Here is a 21,152-nt window from a genome sequence, read left to right on the forward strand (position 1 = left end):
TTATCTACTTATTGATCTATTTGCAAACTGTTCTATAACAAATTAAAATTAAAATTGATTTGTTTCTACCTACATTCTACTTAACTTAAACTATTTTTATTACAGAACAACGGACAATTATGAAAGGAACGGCTAATGATAGTATGTTTATGATGCAGTACCCTGAATTGACTTGGATGATGAAGCTTGATGCATGTATGTCGGCCAGATGCTGTCGCGTCGGCTTTGGATCCCAGTTTTCATGCCAAACACTACTAACAACTCTAAGGAGGACCAGTAGTAACTATAGATGGACAACTGAGCTCAATTGCAAAAAGGATTTCAAGTTAAGCTAATCTGCCTGCCTTATTTATCGTGGCCCTTTTCACCCACGAGCTGGAATGCTTCCCTGACTAAAAGGTAATGCAAATTGTTTTATATATAATTTGTCCTTACGGACCTGACCTAGATTTGCTCAGTTGGTTTTATTTAAATGTATTTGTTGAAATTTGCGTTAATACTTCGATTTATTCTTGACCTTCTGCTTTTCCGTTGCTTTTCTGTTTCCGGCAATTTAATGGGCCTGATATGTTTACAAGTTAAAAGGAGCAAACGAAAAGTTTACAACCTTGTCAACCCTGAAATTAATCGCTGCAATACAAATGTTTTTAAATTCTAATTAAATGAATTTTTTTTTTATTCTTTTTTTTATGATACCGGCCAAGCCAGAAATTGATCTCGGTGCTTTACGTGGTTGCGTTAAGCCAAATTTAATGTTTTGTTTTTTTTTTAGTTTTCTTTTGTTCTTTCTATGCTTTGAGGTCAGCGGCTGAAAATATGCCAAGCGATTTTCCTCTTAGATCCGCAACTTCATAGGAACTAGTGCCCTTTTTCCCAATAATGACACAGGGGACATATTGTGGGCCTATTTTGGCGTTAAAATTATTACCGGCCGATGATAATCGGAAATTTTTTTTATATACTCGCTGACCGATATTGAAGGAAGGTGAATACCTTTTGTGGCGGAGATCGTAGCGTTTTTTATTATCGTCATAAGACTTTTTAAGATGCTCGCATACTATCTCCCCTATCTTTTTGCTTACACCTCTCCACCTTTCCATTCGTTCTGCTTCTGATTCGTCCACATTGGGTTCTAATTTATGATCCGAGCCTTTCGATACTATGTTGTGACCAAAAATAACAGAGTGTGGAGTGAATTTAGTTGAAGCATGGATCGTATTGTTTAACACGAATTCCATCTCCGATATTTTGGAATCCCACAGCTTTTGGTCCTGTCTAACGTACGATCGTATCATACTATTGATCGTACGGTTTAGCCTTTCTGCAGGATTAGCCTGACTCCGGTGTCGCGAGTTCGCCCAATGCTGAACTTCGTATCGGGTCAACAAGGCTTGGAATTCTTTGGAAAGAAAAGAACTCGCATTATCCGAGATAATGATTTGGGGAGTCGCGAAGCGTCTAAACCACAACTCTTCCAGAGTTTTACATAAACTCGTACTCGAAATCTTTCTCACAGGAACAAGCAGGCAATACTTTGAAAAGATATCCATGATAACTAACAAATGAGCATTACCATGCTTGCTCCGTGGCAGCGATTGAATATAGTCCATGCAAATCAACTGAAAGGGTCGGGTAGCAATTCTTTGCTTCCCCATTTCAGGTACGCTCGAGATAGTGGAGTGCTTAATTTCCTTGCAAATTTCGCACTTCGCGATATATTTTTTAATATCGCTACTCATGCGAGGCCAGTAATATCGCCGTTTTATTATTTCAATGCACTTGTCGAACCCGATGTGTAAATTCTGATTGTGTTCTTGATGTAAGATTTCACTTCGCGCGGAAGCCGGAACACAATGTTTCCATTCGAACCTGTAGTCCATTGTGTCCGCCTTAGATGCCACAAATTTGAACAAATTCCCATCCACGATCCTGAAGTCCACATACTTCTCCGGATCGGCCTTAACGGCCGATAAGAGTTTACTGAGCCACCCGTCCTCAGACTTAGTGTCCAGAGTCTCGATTGAACGGGATAACGCATCGGGTACTATATTGTCTTTCCCCTTCCGATGCCGGATGTCCATGTCGAATTGCTGTAAAGTGATGCTCCATCTACTAAGACGGGAGGATGATCGCCACTTTGCTCGCATAATAAAAGTTAGAGCAGCCGAATCAGTCACTAAGGTGAATTTAGATCCCTCTACGTATCCCCTAAACTTTTCTATGCTGCGAAGTGCAGCCAAACCTTCCTTCTCAGCAGCGTGGTATCGCAATTCAGCCCCTTTCAACTTCTCAGAGAAGAACGCTATGACCTTCTCCTCTCCATCATGCGTTTGAGTTAGGACACCGGCTATCGCGTTATCACTGGCGTCCGTTTGGATCACAAAAGGAAAGGCAAAGTTGGGGTTAGCCATAACCGGAGCCGAAATAAGCCGTTCCTTTATGGCTTGGAAGGATAATTCTGCTGCCTCGTTCCACTGCACCCTCTTTGGCTTGTTTTTGAGCAAGTCAGTGAGGGGTGCAACTATACTGCTAAAGTTTTCGATGAACCTACGGTAGTAATTCACCATACCGAGGAATCGTCTTAGCTGTCTGACTGATTTGGGTACCTGATATCCGATGATCGCCTGAATGCGATCAGGATTAGGTCTCAAACCGTCCTTTGAAAGAATGTATCCGAGATACGGTAACTCTTGGCAGCAGAATTTCGACTTTTGAAGGTTTATTGAAAGGTTGGCTTCCCCCAAACGCTTCGCCAATTCCTTCAGTTTCGCGATGTGATCCTCGAACGTCAGTGTGGCTACGACAATATCGTCTAAGTAGACAAATATTGCCGGTTCTAACGCACCATGACCTAGCACACGGTCCATACATTTGCTAAGCGTAGCCGGACTTCCAACCAGCCCCATAGGACAGGATTTGTATTGAAATAACCCCCGGCCGGGAACCGAGAATGCAGTATACTTCCGTGACTTAGGATTCAAGGGAATCTGCAAAAACGCTTGTGATAGATCGATGGTGGTTAGAAACCTCACCGGTCCCAGATGACTTAAGATCCGGTCCTGGTGTGGTAAAGGATACGCATCACGTTTGGAACGTTCGTTCAATTTGCGAGCATCTAGGCACAACCGGACTTCAGATGTATCTCGTTTCGCCACCGGAATGATAGGCAATGCCCAATCGGATTCCGATGGTTCCACAATATCATCTCGAATCAAGTTGTCTAGAGCTCGCTGAACCTTTGCGTGGATATGTGGGCTCCAGGGGTAAGGATTTTTTCTAACTGGGTCTAGATTTTTGCATTCATCTTTTAGATCAATGACATGTTCAATGACGTGGGTTTTTGTAAGCTTCCCAGGCGCCGCAACTATGAAGCGTTTCTTGACCTCTTCAAGCTGCTGTATTTGCTCCGAGGTCAACTTCTCCTCCTGGTCCGTTTCACTGGGAATCTCGTCATCAAGTATGTCCAATGGTTGGTTCGGAATATTTGGACTTATTCCGAATTTCAACCAAAAGTCATAACCCAGCACACACCTACGTTGCAGTTTTGGTGCAAATAAAACAGATAAAATTCTAGTAGAGCCGTTAAATGTAATAGGTACATCAGCACATCCAACTACTTCCAAACTATCACCAGATGCCGTCTGCAAATTAACAGACGTCGGTAACAAATTGAGATCTAAAGATTTTATTATTTTATTCGCACCAAATCCCAACACAGTTCTAGCTGCTCCGCTGTCCAATAATCCGATCAACTCAATCCCCATCAGCTGGATTTTCACAAATGGTCTGGCATCTCCACTAAGCTGAACAAGCAAAGGTGAAATCTCGTCAACTTCCGTAGCAGCCTCCATTTGAGAGTAACCCAACTGATGTAAAACTGCAGTTAGACCAGAAACCGAATGAGCCTGAGGACTTTCGAGATTCTTCAGCGGACTACCCTGCCTCACTGGGTAGTCTTCTGTAAGTTTTTTGACTCGCAGAAAGGACATTCAGAGGTAGCAAACCCTGGGAAGCCACAAGACCAGCAGAAAAAATTCCTATCCTTGGGACAGTTGTGGAAATTGTGCCCATGTTCATGGCAATTGAAGCAAACCCCCGGTTTTATAGGGATGTATGCCCTTACAATTCTCTGTAACGCACTTGTTCCCGAAGGACCTGGTTTGGGATTGGTATCTTCATTTTTGTTACAAAGATTCGTAAAGTCCTGCTGTTGTGGTTTCTGGTAATAATTATTACCACCTCCTACTCTTTGTGAATCATTCTTTTGATCCCACGATCTATTATTTTGTTCGTTTTTATACTTTGGCTTGTACGAGCGGTTTTGATATTCCTTCTGACGATTCTGTTGACGGTTATCCCGCCATCGGTCGTTTTCTTGGAGTTCTTCGACACGAGCCGGAGGTCTTCCTTGAAATCGATCATTCTTTTGAACGTAACCCTGTCCATTGATGGCGTCAAATTTCTTACCAAACTCTCTCATTTTAGGTATGGTGTCTATATTGGCAGCTAACATGGCGATCTTACAATCATCTCGGGTGTTACGGAAGAGAGCGTCAAATTTCCGGCCGTCATCCCACTGATACGACATGCTCCGGAAAATTCGCACCATATCCAGGTAATAATCTTGAAAAGTTTCGCGAGTACCTTGTCTCCGTGCATGCAACATTCTTTCATATTGAAAATCTATGTCAACGGGCAAAAATTCATTCTTAAGTTCACGCACAAGATTTTCCCACGTTCGCAACTCGTTGTTTTCGTTGACCTCCAAAAACCACGAGCGTGCTTTTCGTGTGAATAAATAGTGCGCGGAGGCAAAAAGTTCGGCTTTGGAATAGCCTTCAGATCTTGCGTTGAATTCTACTTCCTTAAGGAATTCGTTTAATTTCCGACCGTTATCCATCCCGTCGTAGCGCAAAGTCCACTTGTGGATAGGTAGATGACTTTCACGTTTTACGTGAACGTCAACCTCCTCCCCCGCATGCACTGCGTCTACGTGGGTGGATTTCGGTCTGAAGTTATTCTCAAAGCTCTCCAAAGAACTGCACCTTTCTTTGAGCCAATCGCAAAAATCTTGATTTATCGGACTTTTTACCGGTTGCAATTTTATGTTTGGCGTTTCCTTTGTATTAACTCGCGTACTGTTCGTTTCTTTGATATGCAAATTTTTCTCGATGGGTTTAGGTGCGTTCGACATTTCTAACGCTTCTATCCGTTGTAACAGTTGGCTAACCACTACTTTAAGCCTATCGTTTTCAGATACCAACCGAATCATTGTTTCATCCCTTGGTTCATTCGTAGTGAAGTATTCATTCTGTTCTAGCTCATCTTCTAATTCGTGTTCAATCTCCTCTCCTTCATTTTCTCCGCCCTTATCATTTTGTTCCGTTTGCTGGTAATTTTGTACATCTGGTATATTTTCAATTTCTCTATCAATTTCTTTTTCTAACTCCTTCTGAAAACTTTCATTTACTAGACTAAGTTCAGTTTGCCGGATTTCTGCGATAGGTGAAACAATTGAGTAAAATTTCACTAGCAGCCTCATGCACTCAACTGCGATCATCGTCAGCAGATTCAAATTTTCGCCGCTTCTAATGTGAGGTTTCAGGCGTTCCATACGGAAAAAAATATGTATCAGACGTGTTTTAAAAATTTGGTCTGGGACTTTTTTTGCTTTAGTCCCTTCCAGAAAATCTTTTATTTGTTTTAAATTATCATTACACCAATTAAGTTCATCAGTTTCTGATTCCCAACATGACGAATAATGTGTTTCATTTTTTTCCATTTCAGATTTGAGTAGCCCTCGCAACAATCGTTCCCGCCTAGAACGCGATTCATTAGGTATGAATGCATTTCTAACATGCAACTCATGATGCAGTTCTTCATCCGTTAGATGACCGGTGTTTATGCAAGAATATAATCTTTTTAATTGAGGTAAATCCATTTTTTTAATATTTACCGAATATAAACGCGAACTAGAAAAGAAAATAGCAACTAAAAGTTCTAAATATAGTTTGCAAAATATTAAACTTATTTGATTAAAAAAAAAACTCGCCAGCAACGCTCTCAGTACACTAGGAAAAAAAAAACAGTTTTTTAAATAAATCTAAATAACTAAACTAACAAGGCCAAATGAAAATGTGTAGCTAATCAACGCTGAATATAACGATACAAATTAATATTATATAAACACGATAAAAATAACTGAGAATTGTTTTTTTTTTTGGTGTATAGCTGGTAATAAAATCGCACAAGAAAATTTCTCCAATCAACACATGAATCAAAGTTAATAAATAAGCACTTAGAATGATTAAGTAATGAGAACAGCACTAATAAATATCAGGTTATTTTGGCGGGCCTTTTGATTTAAAATTTCACAACTTCACACAAAACAAATAAGATTTTAGGAATGACCAATTTTGAGATGAGAGAATGTGTTTATGGATTTCAAATACTTTCAAGCAATCTTGTGCTCCAAACTTCTTCAGACACCAGAACCCCTCTATCGAAAAATGAATATTTCAAAAGCAGTGTAAGTATGAGGTAAATTGCCAGAAATAATAGCAAAAATTAACTTGAGAAGGCTTGGATGTTTTCCCAGAGACGTACGCAAGATGCTAGTTACCCTCTGCAATATGTTACGGTAAGACTAAAGAACGTTGGGCGCCAAATATGTAAGAACCGTCTTACCACTTCCGCCGGCGTCTCAAAGGCTCCCTTTTCTTTGGGCCTCAGGGCGGCACGCTTATCCACAAAAACAAATCGCAGGGAATATCCGTCGAATGAAAGAAAACTCCCAAAATTTATGCTTCTCTATGTGTACACGTATATTGCCAGACTTTACACTGCTTGCCCCCCACTTCCTTAACTAAAGCTAACCTGTTAGGGACCTTGCCCTTACTGCTGCTGACGAAACCTCGAGGACTGATGGCGACCTCGATAGTTGTTCCTGGAGGGGTTGCGTTCCAGCACAAGGGGGCTTCCGTCGTGGGAACCCCGACAGGACGTTCCAGGCTACCTTCTCCTCGGAACAAGATGGCTTCCGTCGGTGCACCAATGCGGCCTAGCGATGGGTACCAAAACAATGGCTGGTCTAACGACGACGCCGGAAACAAAGGCTTTTAGCCTAAGCCAAAGGGGTCCTAATGTGAGGACAAACAAGGATGAGCGGGTATTTCGGCAAGGGTCTTTTGCGGTCCACTGGCTTACCTGATGTCCTTACTCACACCTTTTCCAATACTCTTCTCACAGTTTCGACTATGGTTGACTTTTTAATTGGTTTTTAGTCACAAGGTAATGTTCGCGCTTTGGTGGTTTTTGGAAGAGTGGACGAGGATCAGCCAGTGTTCTTTGACCGACCTTCACCTATCATTCAGGTCGTTGCCCTCGCCTCGGCGCTCTTGCTTTAGAGTAGAGTTTTGTCGACATCGTTACCATCGTTAGCTATCTGCTACCAACGGGTTCAGCTGACGGCCATCTGGTGGTCAAGTTCCTAAGCTTGGTCGGTGTATGTGTCTGACAGCAGGGGGCTTAATCATCTGGGGACTGCTTTTGGGAGAGAAAACTTTACATACAAATGACACTCACTGCGATATACTACAAATAAACAAAATTTACATTTAACGCGAACAATCTATAAAACCTCATTGGAAGTGTCATCTGGCGCTTACATTATTTAGTCAGATTGTTTATTTGGGCCCAACCATTTATACATAGATGAAGAAATAATGTACGCACTTTCTCTATTGTTCCTTTTAACTGATTTTTTTTTTATTACATTGATAACTTTCACTTATGCTTGAAAAACATCAAAAAAAATTTGAATTCGGCCTTAAAATAAACATCAATCCGATATAATCCATTTTAAAGGACAGGCTCTTGTTCAGTTCATGTCTGTTTATATTCAACGGATTTTGTTGATGTTCTGTAAATTTAAAGGCGCTTGATACATTTTCAGTTAGGCACATTTGTACATGTTCAAAAAATGTTTCTAGGCGTATTGGATTATAAAATAACATGTAAATATTTCTACTTTCCTTTTTTCAAATGTCCGCAAAGAGTCATACCATTAATGCATCAGTACTAAATTCATATTTTTCAGACAACAATTCCTTCTTTAATTAACACTAAAATAGTTTTATTTTTTTTATATTGTTTAAATAGTTTTGATTAGATCGGCAAAATATCAATCTGGGTCACATCTGAGCGTCATTCATTACTATGTGCTGTACAAATGATCTAGGAATCAAGAAAAAAAACACATCTAGGCTTCATATCGCCACCACGTGCATTGAAATTATGCTTGGTTGAGAAAGGCGCGCCCAAAACTAATCAGTATCCATTGCTTTAAAAATATGGCATTATAAAGTTCATTTTACGCTCGAAGGATTGATACATTGGAACAAATATTTTTTTCAGAATTTTAACCATGTAAGGAACATTTTAAAATGATGAAAAAAGATCTTCAAGTTACATTTTGTGAAATTTTTCCAATTACTCAAACAATTATTTTGTTAAAATTTTTTTAACTACAAGCATTGTTATTTTGCTCATTTTGGCACATTTTTCTAGAACATTTGATCTTTGTAAGACATTACAGTTTCGAGATATAGCTAAGGAATCAAGTATCCCCAGGGATCAAGTATCCTCATTCTCCCCTATGCTATGCCATGGCAGACCCATGTAACTTATCGAAAATTCTTTCTATACTCTCAGTGCTGCTCCCTTCTGAGAAGGGGTATCATAACAGGCGACTAAAATAGCTTGTACACTAGACTGCCTCAAATTTGTATGGGAAATTTAAAACCTGTGAAATGTCATAGGCTGCAGGCTCAAATTGATCCTGGGCCAAGTAAATACAAGATCTCATGCCAAATTTGGGCCAGATCGGACCACGGGAAGGGGTCGCGAGGCGGAGGCGACTAAATATCCGACCAGAACACTTAATGTGAAATACATGCCGTTTCTTCAAATAATGACCGATTTTAACCATTGATGTTGCGCTCGATTGCAATTTTTGATGTTTTTCTAATATTTAAGTTTGGATGATATTCACTTGATAGTTCGGAAAGAAGTAAGGGCGGAAAAATGCTTGACAATTTAAAAGAAAAATTGCATAACCACAGGGGCTTAGGAACATGACTGGACGATTTGTGATGCCAATAAAAAGATTCACCCTCATTATCTATCAAAAGGAAGCTACAGCTCATATAATAAAAACGTGATAAAAATCTAAAAGGACCTCTTTTCAAAAAATTATCATTTTATTGGCATCATAAAGCCTTGGTCCATGTGTTTTTCGATCTAAAATAATTGTTGGCGGTTGAGTCGCCCAAAGGTGGAAATATGTACAATAGACTGCCCAAAATTTGTATGAGAAATTCAAAACCTGTGAAATGTTATGCGCTGCAGGCTCAAATTGATTCTAGTCCTAGTACAAGATCTCATGCCAAATTTGGGCCGGATCGGATCACGGGGTTGCTCAACGGGCTTGAAGTTTGCATGATATTTCGAGACATTTTGCTCGGAAGAAACATGAAAAACCTGTTTTCATCAATAACTTTGGTTCTCGTGGGCCGATTTCTTTCAAAAACGGTTTTTCTTAAAGGATGGCATTCATCACTGTCAATGAGTCGGGACGGTCGAACATATTGAAGCCTTATTAACAGTAATGAACACCACCGTAAAAAAGTTAGCCCATTTATGAAGCCTAATAACTTTTTTATCTTAACTCTTATCGAAATGCAGTCCTCGGATGAAATATTTATCATAATTTAGGCTTTTAGAAAAATTGTTTCTGAAAGAAATCGGCCGACAGAAACCAAAGTTATTGATGAAAAACTAGTTTTTTTTTATTGGCATCACAGATCGTCCAGTCATGTTCCTAAGCCCCTGTGGTTATGCAATTTTTCTTTTAAATTGTCAAGCATTTTTCCGCCCTTACTTCTTTCCGAACTATCAAATGAATATCATCCTAATTCAAATATTAAAAAAACATCAAAAATTGCAATCGAGCGCAACATCAATGGTTAAAATCGATCATTATTTGACGAAACGGCATGTATTTCACATTAAGTGTTCTGGTCGGACATTTAGTCGCCTCATTAAAACAGTGATGAATATCACCCTTAAAAAAGTTAGCCAATTTTTGAAGCTCAATAACTTTTTTATCTTAACTTTAATTGAAATAAAACCTTCGAATGAAATATTAGTCATAATTTAGGCTTTAAGAAAACCCATTTTTGAAAGAAATCGGTCGAAGGAGACAAAAGTTATTGACGAAAAACTAGTTTTTCATGTTCCTCTCGAACAAAATGTCTCAAAATCCCATACAAACTTCAGGCTCGTTGAGCGACCCCTTCCCGTGGTCCGATCTGGCCCAAATTTAGCATGAGATCTTGTACTAGACCCAGGATCAATTTGAGCCTGCAGCGTATAACTTTTTCAAAAGTCGGGTTATTTGGGGCAGTCTATTGTACACCCTCCATGGGGGTCAATGGATTGAGTTTAACAACTACAGAATATTCTAAAAATAATTTCATTCGAACCGTTTGGGTCATTTCGGAGAAGTAGTACTACAAACACCGTTACAAGAGAATTATATTTAAAAGATTGTTACTAATGCCCACTTTTTGTTGTAGTTACCTCTTGTTCAACTGAATCAAATTTGTAAAACAATTCACAAATTCAAATTGTCCGGATATTTAACACAACATTTGGAAACAGTCCGGCCCGGTCCGGTTGGCAAATCATACAAAAAGAAAACAAATTATGTTGAAAAATTTTTTTGAGTAAGTTTTATAAAAATAATCATAAATGTGTTTTGAAGCCTTAAATACAATTTAAAATCTGTCGATGAATGGTGATGAAAAAAAATATTTTTAAATTCCTTTATTGATTTTTGTTGAGTTATTTTTGGGTTTTGACAAATTTGCTCGAATATTGCCCGGACTTTTGGTCGTCAATTATGAAAACAAATGCCCGGATTTTGCAAGGTTTAAACAAAAAAATTGCCGGAATTTTCCCGGCCCGGCTGCGTGTTGAAAAAATTCTGGCAAGCTTAGTCTTAAAGGAGCAATTTCAGCTCCCATGGTTTTTAACAGAGATACACCGAATATTCGGCGCCAAAGCCAAATAATCGGCTCACCGAAGTTTTGAGCTAAGTATTCAGCCGAATAGGCCGAATATTTATTATTAAAACTCATACCAAATATCAAATAATTTTGGACAATTTATCCAAAAGATATGTTGTAAAAGCTACGCAATCATCAACAATTTATGGTTTCAGCAAAACATCCTAGGTGTTTCCGTATGTCTTTAACAGTAGATCGTACAGAAGAATGCTAACGAACGAGTTTCGCTTTATTGGTACTTTGATTATAGTTTATTACAAATTTTCTCGATACATCCAGGCTTACCCATAAATCCAATAAAGATTCGAGATAAGCCTAATCTGGCCGGGATGTCCAGATATTGTTTAAAACTTTCCGAATTTTGCCCTGGTTTGTTCAGATTATTTAATAAATCAAATAGTAACTCAAATTTCTCTTAAAAAATTTTAAATTTTTTGTTCAAAACAAATTTAAAAAAAAATCCTAAATGAATTAAATTTGGTCCTTTTTTATAAATCGTCCTGAATGCCTGACCGTACGAATAAGTGTGGTTGCAAGTATGGTATGCTGAGGGTTAAATATCATCGTTGTTTGCAACAACTATCTTGAAGATATATTGCTCAAATTCGATCTTCATCTAACTCGATATCGAGACCCTCATTTGAAAAAGATCTTGTAACACATCATTTGATTATATCATCTGGTTGAAAATAATCGACCTGATCATATGCGGGACATTAAACCTTCGTTTAATAAAGTAACAAATTTGCAACAATTAATGTATGGAAAAGTGAAAAATCGTATTTTATTTTTATTTTTTTTTCTTGATGTACTCATCATTTCCAACTGTAAAAAATGATTTTTAAGGAAAAATGAAAAATCATGAAATGAAGGATTAATACGGAAGAAATAGAAGAAAATTGGAAGAAATTGGAAAAAATCGCTTTATTTTTTATCATTAAAAACTCAATAGAATATTCCACCTAATATTCGGCCGAATATTGTTTGGCCGAATAGTTGAAAACGTCAATATTCGGTGTTCAACAGTTCGCCGAATACCACTTTTCGGTACATCTCTAGTTTTTAATGGCCATTTTTTGGACCAAGCTAAAGGTGCACCTCAATCACGTACATCAAAAAGCTATTATTTACTTCGATTAAATTTCAACGAATCCCTGCATGTTATTCTTCAAAATAAAAACGAAACCAGTACTGTCTAAAATATTCTGACTGAATGAACATTTGATTCATCAGAACCGTTGATTCATATTCATATTCTTCCCAAGTCCAACAGTTTGGCCCAGTCCATTCATCCAACTAACGCAGGAATTGGTTTGTGGGGACGCCAGCGCCCCTTCGCCTGAATCAGAACGAAACTCGTTCGCCTTCCCTTTCGATGTTGAACAGAATTTTATGAATGAAAAGTCACTCGCCCACGTGCTAACAATGTTGTGTTTTTTTTGTGTTGGCTTCGTATCCCAAGAACTTCCCCCCGATTGCTCGATACCTAGTGAGTAGTAAAAGCTCCCGCCAACAGACTTCGGCTTCGTGTTTCTTTTTTTTTTGTTCGGGGTGCAGCAACACACCACGAGGACGATCGGCTTCTACCACATGGCGAATGAATTTTCCGAAGCGAGTTCATCCCGTGCTTGGGTCAGGATGAATTCGTTTTCCGATTTTCCTTCTACAGAACCTTCCCCAAGGCACCACCCCATCCGGCCGCCGATTCGATTCGGGAAAACCAAACCGAAATGTATAAAAGCCAGCTGCTGGCGGAAAAGTTTGCTCAAACGCACTCCAACAAGTGGTTCCAGACGCGGTCGTTTCCGGAAAACTTAACTTAACCAAGGGAAGCCAAGGACTTTTGGACTATTGGACTTTGGGATTTTTGGTTGTTTGTTGGACACCCAGAAGAAGGATCTTCAAGGTATCTGTCCCGGAAAAAAAACACCAAGTGTTGTTGGATATCCTCCAGTGAAGTATTTGTGGGGACATTTAAGTGAATGGCGACACATTAGAGAAAAGCCGTCGGGTGTCGGTTGGTTTTTCGGTTGGCGCGCGGATTTGGGTTTCAGTTTTCGATTGCCGTTGTTGGCCAAAAAAGCCACTCGGAAAAACAAACAGAAACGGCGAAAAGTCCATTGAGTGTGATAAGTTTGGTGCAGTTTTAGCTACCAACGTCAAAGCACTGCCTCCCGTCGAAAAGGTGTCAAGTGGAAAATTTTGTCCGTTTACTCAAGTAACGGCTCCAGCGACTTCTTCGGGAAAATAACTAGAGGAAAGTATGTAGCTATATTCAAATAAAATAGGTTGGTTTTGGATTCGCGATAGCGATGGCGAAGGTGATGATGGCAGAAATGAAATGGAAACTGTTGGCCAAGGTGTTGTGACGATGTGTTGGGCTCGGTTTAATCGAAGGACAAAGTTAGAAAAGTAGGGTAATGTTCGATATGCAGTTTAAAGTTTTGCGGAACATGACTTTTCGGGTGGAAAAACAGTAGTGCCCTACTATTGGGAACTCAATCCGAGTCACAATTCTTATACAAAATCCAAGTAAACTTGTGTTCAATCTTCGTAACATATTGTTATGCTAATTGACCGACGTTAATCGACCAGTTTTAGTCTAAACTTGCCAAAACAACCAAAAACTTAACAAAATCTATGTATTAACCTAGCTATGCGCCTGGATGTATGTAAAACCAAAGCAAGAGAACAGTGTTTTCAAATATTTCGTGAAATCCGAGGTTTCTCTAATCTGAAGGTGGTCCTTCTCCTGACAACCTCGAATAAGTGGAGTTCTGCTGTATACCTTAAATTAAAAGTTACAATGAACTGTTCGATTCCTATCTTATTTTGGATGCAATCTGGTTTGCCCTCAAATTCATAAAGATTTCAAATCATTAGGATATGATTCATAAGAAATAATCATCTATTCTGGGTTCTGTTTGGGCAAGTGGACTGTAATTTGGATTTGGTCTTAAAAGAAGGTGCAGAATTCACATCAACTTAACTTCTTTTTATTTTCTACTCTTCAAATCACTTATTACTAACATTTCACTAAACTTGGAAGGTTCCTTTATGATAAACTACGCATCATTGAACAACCACGAATTTTAGATCATAAAACTGAACACTTAGTCTGCGCGAGACGCTATTTATAGGCGCACCGAACGTTCTGGAATATTCCGGGCGCGCTATGAAGATGATTCTGGAACTTTCTGAGCGTGCAACACAACTGGAAACGTGTGGAAACTCCAGAGCATTCCATGCGCGTGGTTTTAAAATAAAAGAAATCTTCTAGAATATTCTAGAATCTTTAAATTCTTCAAGCTTATGACAATTGGCTTGAACAGAGTTCCAATTCTAAAATTATAAACAAAGCTTATTATGTCCTCTACCATCTATCATTCACTGAAAATATCGATTAAGTGAATGATTACGTTGTTCTAAACATTCTAAAATCTCGAATTGTAAAGTCCGTCCTTAATTTTTTTTTTCTAATTATAATATTAAGTCAATTTTTGAGATCCAATAGCAAGGTCGATTTTAAATTAAAAAAAAAAGATTCATTATTTCTGTTTCGAAATGAGTCCATATAGCCAGAGGAATTCAATTTCAAATTTCATCAATTTTGAGATGATAATGCCAGAGAATTTGCATATCTTATTCTTAATATCATGTCGTCTCATATTGAAACAAAATATGTGGAAAATCACGTTTTACTCGAAAGATTTTTTTTACACAAATGTACCAGTTTGGTACTGAGAGACTCAAACTTGATTTTGAGCTCTAGATTTAATTGTCTTCTGAGTGTCTACAGAAAGTCTGAAAACCGTAAAATGAGCTGGAAAGGGACATGGAGGTCAATCGGGAAACAAATAAGAAAAAAATTTTGTTATCCAAACATCAAGCAATCTACTCATTATTTTTTTCTCCTTTCAGGGCCGAAAACGTTGCTTGATTTATTGCGTAAAAGCGAATATTAGTTCAATTTACTGTATGTAACTTAAAAAAAAAAGATAACTTGAGGCTTAAAAAAATTGTCAATTTTTTTACATGTGTTGTTTGGAAACACTCTAAATTATGATGTGTGAGGTATGCATGTTTGGTATACGAAAAAGGTTCTTTCAATATGATTCCAGTGAAAAAAGAAAGACTTTAAACAGCCTCAAACCGAAATACATTTAAGCAAAATATTTCTTGAGTCCTCTTATTGTGGGGTTATGCCAAATCAAAAAAATAATTATGTTTTGTATTTTTTTACTTATGCATTATAAACGAATCCATTCTTATAGAAATAATCACGAATGGTTTTAAAAAGCCTATAATGCGATGGTAAATCTGCTAATGAGTTTTGATGTATAATTTTTTTTCCAAGTTTTTTTTTTTTTGTTGAATTGTTTTGAGTAATTCATTCATGGTTTCGACAAAATTTTCCCGGATCCCGGAATTCCGACAACCTTATCCTAGTATCGTTGGAAATAGTGTAAACATATTAAAATTAACTTTCAAGTTTATCCCAGAAGATTTTGGCTTTCAACTTGCGCTGTAAGTATGAACAAATTTCAATTTTTTTATTATTCTTGCCCCTGGAGTTATGCATCATCAGTAATATTTCTTTGAATATATGTGTGGGTGATAAAAAAACTGATTTTTAGGGAATTGAAAAATCAAAAAAATATTTGCAAAGCGTAAAACCATGCCAGGTTTGAGTTTTAAGTTATGGAAGCTAAAATTTAAGTGTTTTTACTGCCGAACAGTTTCTAAGCACACGAGTTTCTCAATAAATAAGCAACTGTCCTTTTATCCCACGTGAGGGGTGAACAAAAGCTAATGCTTAAAAATAAATAGTAAAAAACCCTTTAAACTTTTTTTTTCTTTCATTGAGTTTGGTTAAGGAAAAAAAAATACACCATCTTGAACAAATTGGGCGCTAAAAGAGCCACATTTTACGAAAATATAACGGAAACAGTCCAGTGACACGTTTCACCCCATTTTACGGTACTTTTGATAAATTTCATGATCATGATAAATTTCATAACTTATTTTTTAAAAGGTGTTTTTCAACTTTTATTTTATCTCATTTTTGGACTTGAAATTTAACTTCTGAACTTAGGTTTTGATTTCTATGCTGTTCCAGTTGAAAATACATTTCGTTTGAATTTTTTGATCCACCATAGCCATTTTGAAGTCATGGCCACAAACAGTTATGATGAGGGAAAATCCAAGGTAAAATCTTTATAAAGTTGAGATTTTGTGTGCTCTAACTTCCGAAAAAAAAAACTTTCACTTAAAGTATACGATACATGAGAAATTTATTTTGCGATTTTGTGATAGTGATTTTCTTTTACAACATTGAAATCTGATAATAAAGATTAAGTTTTGCTAATTTGCTTTCCAACAATTTGACGCTCCACCGCATTACCTTATTCGAACGTAAAAAAATAAAGCAAATATATAATAGCACCGAGAACAATCGTACAAGCTCGAAAAAAAATCTATAAAAAAGTGTGTAAAATTTCAAATTCTGACATCCAAGAAATACGTTGGAAATAGACTTGAAATTGTGCGCCCGTTCAAAAGTTACAAATCAAATTTTCAAATGCCCAGTTTACGAAAAGGCGTAATCGTAAATGAATTCATTAAAAATTAAACTAATGCTGCTCTAAAACAGACGGGATAAATTTATTGCTATATAGATAAAAGCAATAAGAGCTACTTTTGACTGGACAGAATTGGAGACATCTGGTGGCCCAGCCAAAAATTAAAAATGGATTCAAAACGATCGTTGGAAACTTTACACAAGTTTTGTGGGATAGTTTGTTCATCTATTCTCTGTGCTCAAAGTTTCAAAATGCAATATGTACTTTCTATTTTTCTGTTCCGCTTTATCGTTTTGCGTCATTTTTTAAAACGAAAGGGGGAAAACCCGAAAATTTTCTGAAGAAAAGTAAGATTTGAATTTACACTTATTATGTTAGAGTTTTAATGAAATAAGTTAAGGTCTTTTCACAAATTCGAATGAATCTTCTATATCGCTTTAAAAATGTAAAAAAAATAATCAAGAAGGGGTCAGAATAAATTGCGCATTATTTATTAAATTGTTGTATTGTTTGCGTATTGTTTATTAAAAAAAAAAAAATGAACCATTATTTTATAAAGTTTAAGTCTATTGAGTATTCTTTTTGCCAAGGTCCTTTGAATAAACAAAAACTAGTTCACTAAACAAAGCAGCTTTTTGTGATTTTTTAATCGTTCGATTAATCGGCATTCAAATTAGCAGCGCTTAATTCTAAATATATTTTTTTTTTGCATTACACTTCAAAGAAAAAAAATTTGACTATTACGTGTCACTGAAAACTGCAACCTTTAAAATAAATCATCTGTAATTAACAAAACCCGTAATTTTGAATTGTTTTCTTTGAAAATTAACGAAGATTCATTTATTATTACAGCAAATGTCCTGTAAAAAAGTTGTACACTAAAAATTAAATGTCACGTAGTCATGTTTTCGACCTGTAAAATTATGATAAATGTCCTGCTCCTTTTTGTAACAGGACATTTGCGTAATTTTACAGGAAATAATTTTTGCTGTGTAGTATCTTTGTTTAGGCTTATGGTTTGTTCACATACTGCAAGAAAGTAATATTTTGATGAACTTTCAGTACATCTCTAGTCACACATTCCACCGTGACGTGAATTCACTTTTCGGACTTTTCTGAACTGTTATCATTCTTGAAGTCAACCAATTTACTAAACAATAAAAAAAAGTAAATGAGTATTATTAGGTAACTAAATTTGTGTATGTGTTTGTGTTGTGCTCGAATACTTTTGTGTCGTGAATTCAGGCTAGAATTTATCATCTTTGACTTCAGTACATATCACCTTAATTTCCTATTCCCCCGGAAGAAATAGAATATCAATTTCCTTCAACAGGTTGTAAATGAGTTAATTACCCACAATTTAATATACCGTAAAATGGGGTAAGATTGATCACTTTTTTCAATATGTTTCGATTATTTTTTCTGTTAAGGGGAATGTGGCATTTTTCATGTTTTTAACACCAGTACTGGACTCCTATGACCGTAAAACATGGTAGCAGAAATTTATTAGACTATTTTGAATTTGATTTAAAAATCGATTTAGAGAGATATGCAATGCTGAATTAAGGTGTTTCTTGGTTTAGATTTTGCGGTCAAAAAAAAAGCATCGCGGTCCCTAATGTGTTAAGACCGAATAACAACTAAAATCGAAAGATGGACAATGATACTGCATAAATTAAGGGGCACATTTTTTTAACATTTCTTATAAAATTTACCTACAAAAATAATCGAAATTTTGCCTTCAATCAATTCTCTAGGCCCTCACACTGTTCCCCTTTTATGTTTTCGCTTCAAATTTTACCATTCGATAGGGTTTCTAGCCTTTTGTCCTAGACTGGCTTACTCCTGGAAATTGTCCTTATTTTTAAATATCAAAAATTTACCTCTAAACACAACAAAAATACACCAAAACTATACATGCTGCTTCTAAACGCATTGATTTCATCAGGAAAGGTGTTCGTTTGCGAGCCTTAGAAAAAATAGATATTTCAAGATTTTGAAATTACATTTTAAATTACATTCGAAATTTTCAAAAACAAACCAAGTTTTTTCCAATTTGAAACTATACTTATAGGTTTTAAACATAGAAAAAAGTTTTGAGATATTTTAACTTTAGACTTAGCTATTGATGATTATGTGGATAGATTTCATATCGATCAAAGTTACTCCGGTGATTAATGTTACCCCGTTTTACGGTACGTAGTTTTTTGATTGAACAACGGTGCCGAATTAAGCCATCGGGGGACTCGGGGCTATTTTTCTCGGAGGGCCCCATGATTCAATTTTTGTTTTAGATGCTATCTCAGAGAATACAAAACTTTTTAAACGTGTAAAAGGACTGGAGAAGAGTTTAGTATATTGTCTTCAAATAACCCTGATATCTGCGAAGAAAATAGTTTCTGGTATCTTCAAATAAAAATTGTTATTTTAATCACATGCAAACATTGCGGAAGGTAAGAGCTTAGAAATTTCTCAAAAATGAAAGCTCTGATTTGAGTTGCAAAATGCAAAATTGAATTCTCAAATTCTTTCAAACCCTTATCACCTACTAAAATTTTCTGCTGTAGAAAAAGGACCGGATAGATATTCTAAACGATTTTCATTTCATCAGCGATCGTCTGGTTTGTGCTTCATCGAGAAATATTTTCCTAATGACAATAGGGAAGTATCATATCATTGGAAACATAGAGTACAAAATTTTAAAAAATAATTAAAATAAATCAATTCAAATTCCATAGAGATTGAGCTATAGGAGATTAAGAATTCAAAACGTAAAATCAGGTTATATTCAGAGCCACAATTCCGTGTTTCTAATATGAATCATTATTTCAAATCATGTTTTGAGTAACAGAATATGAATAAAATTGAAAAAAAGAGATTCAAAGTTACACTCAGAGCCAAAGCAGAAATTGTACGAAATATCTACATATATTTCATATTTTTGAAACCTAAAAAAAAGTTTTCTCGAAATGTTTACGAATATGATTCTCATCAGATAATTTTTTTATTAAATTATTATTCTAAGTATGACAAAAATTTCATTAGATGCCCTCAATGTGAAAGTGAAAAAAGGTTGCATTGAAAAAAAAAATCAGAATAGAGATTAAATCTTTAAAACAAAGAATCAGTTATTATTTTAAAAAAAAAGTCAAATAAGTAATTCAAATGAGTTAAGTACCTGAAACAAAGATCCTGAGATCCTGTTGTAACTCAATTGTATTTCAACTGATTTCTATAAAACTAAGTGTTTTAGACTCGTCTTGTAATTTACAAAGAAAGTTTTTTTTTTTTTTGTGAAGTGAGTTCACTTATTGGCGACTGTTTTAATCGCTCATCATTAAACCTTGGCCCAAAAGCTTTAAATTTATAAAAAATTATTTTAGGAAGTATTGTCATATTAATGAAATATGATTCAAACAGGCGAGGGAAAAAAGTTTTAACTTTACTTTAATCATACTACTACAAATTTATGAAAAGAAATCAAAACTAGAAAATTAGAATGAAAACTTGAAATATAACAACAAAAGGGGCCCCCGTGAAATTTTACATTAATTAAGGAGGCCCCCTAGAGTAAAAAGGAAATGAGTTCTCCCGAATTTTGCGAGCTGAGAATATCAAAATCTTGGTATTGAATTTCATAATTTCCAGCCCGAAATCTGGACGAAAATGATGTTAACCGAATTCGAAAAAAAATGTAAATAATAAAGAAGAGTATGAGGCAAAAAACCTGAAATTTTAATTTTTTTTATCGAAACATATCAGGTAAACCAGAGAGAAAACATCTTCTCATTTTCATTACATACAAACGTCTTGCACAATAATAATGTTGGTTATTACGCTAACTTTCCAAGTAATGTCTGCTGCACTAAAATAGCAGCTAATTTCGCCAAAACTGAAGCTCATTGCTAAGAGAAGCTTTATGATAAACATTTTAGAATTATATCCGGGCAGTAAACGTGTTAATATCGGGTTTTTTCAATAACTTTTCACTTTTCAATCATTGCTATTGGAATTCCCGTTGGTCAATAAATTCCTTTTCCCTGCCTATTCTTAAAAAAAAAAATCTTAAAAAAAACTGTAGTTGCTTGAATTGGCTCAATCGACAGTACTGAGTTTTATATTGAATTTCCATCCCAATTTCTGTCTTAGACTAGAAATTCGTATTGAAACATTTTTAGCTGATTTAACCAAAATTTTATCCTCTACTGAAGTAAGTATCCTGAATTCAGCATATCATTTTCCATATGATCGTTCTCAAATTATTATAAAAACGATCTCATAGTTGAGTTTCTAATATCATTGAGTGATGCTCTTAACATGAATATTTCTTTGTTTTTAATCTTATCTATTTCCAGATTCAATTAATTGAGATTTTCAAGACTTTTGTTGCTTCTTCAGTTACTGAAGTTCAGTTTCATAGTATTTCTGAATTTTGAGAGCT

General features: G+C 36.1%; 1 protein-coding gene and 1 long non-coding RNA gene across 2 annotated transcripts in view; both read left to right on the forward strand.

Annotated features, from left to right (window-relative positions):
* The first annotated feature begins 356 nt into the window (after nt 1-356).
* LOC129744255 (uncharacterized) lies at nt 357-5,911 on the forward strand. Its single transcript, XR_008736867.1, has 3 exons — nt 357-399; nt 4,486-4,615; nt 5,788-5,911. It is a non-coding gene; the product is annotated as an uncharacterized LOC129744255 (long non-coding RNA).
* Nucleotides 5,912-12,907: 6,996 nt separating this feature from the next.
* LOC129747514 (uncharacterized) overlaps nt 12,908-21,152 on the forward strand; it is a 103,343-nt gene continuing 95,098 nt past the window's right edge. Inside the window, exon 1 of the mRNA XM_055741771.1 lies at nt 12,908-13,390. The gene's annotated coding sequence lies outside the window, so the exon portion shown is untranslated. The remainder of the gene's footprint in view (nt 13,391-21,152) is intronic.

Source organism: Uranotaenia lowii, chromosome 2 (assembly GCF_029784155.1).
Source record: "Uranotaenia lowii strain MFRU-FL chromosome 2, ASM2978415v1, whole genome shotgun sequence".
Lineage (NCBI taxonomy): Eukaryota > Metazoa > Arthropoda > Insecta > Diptera > Culicidae > Uranotaenia > Uranotaenia lowii.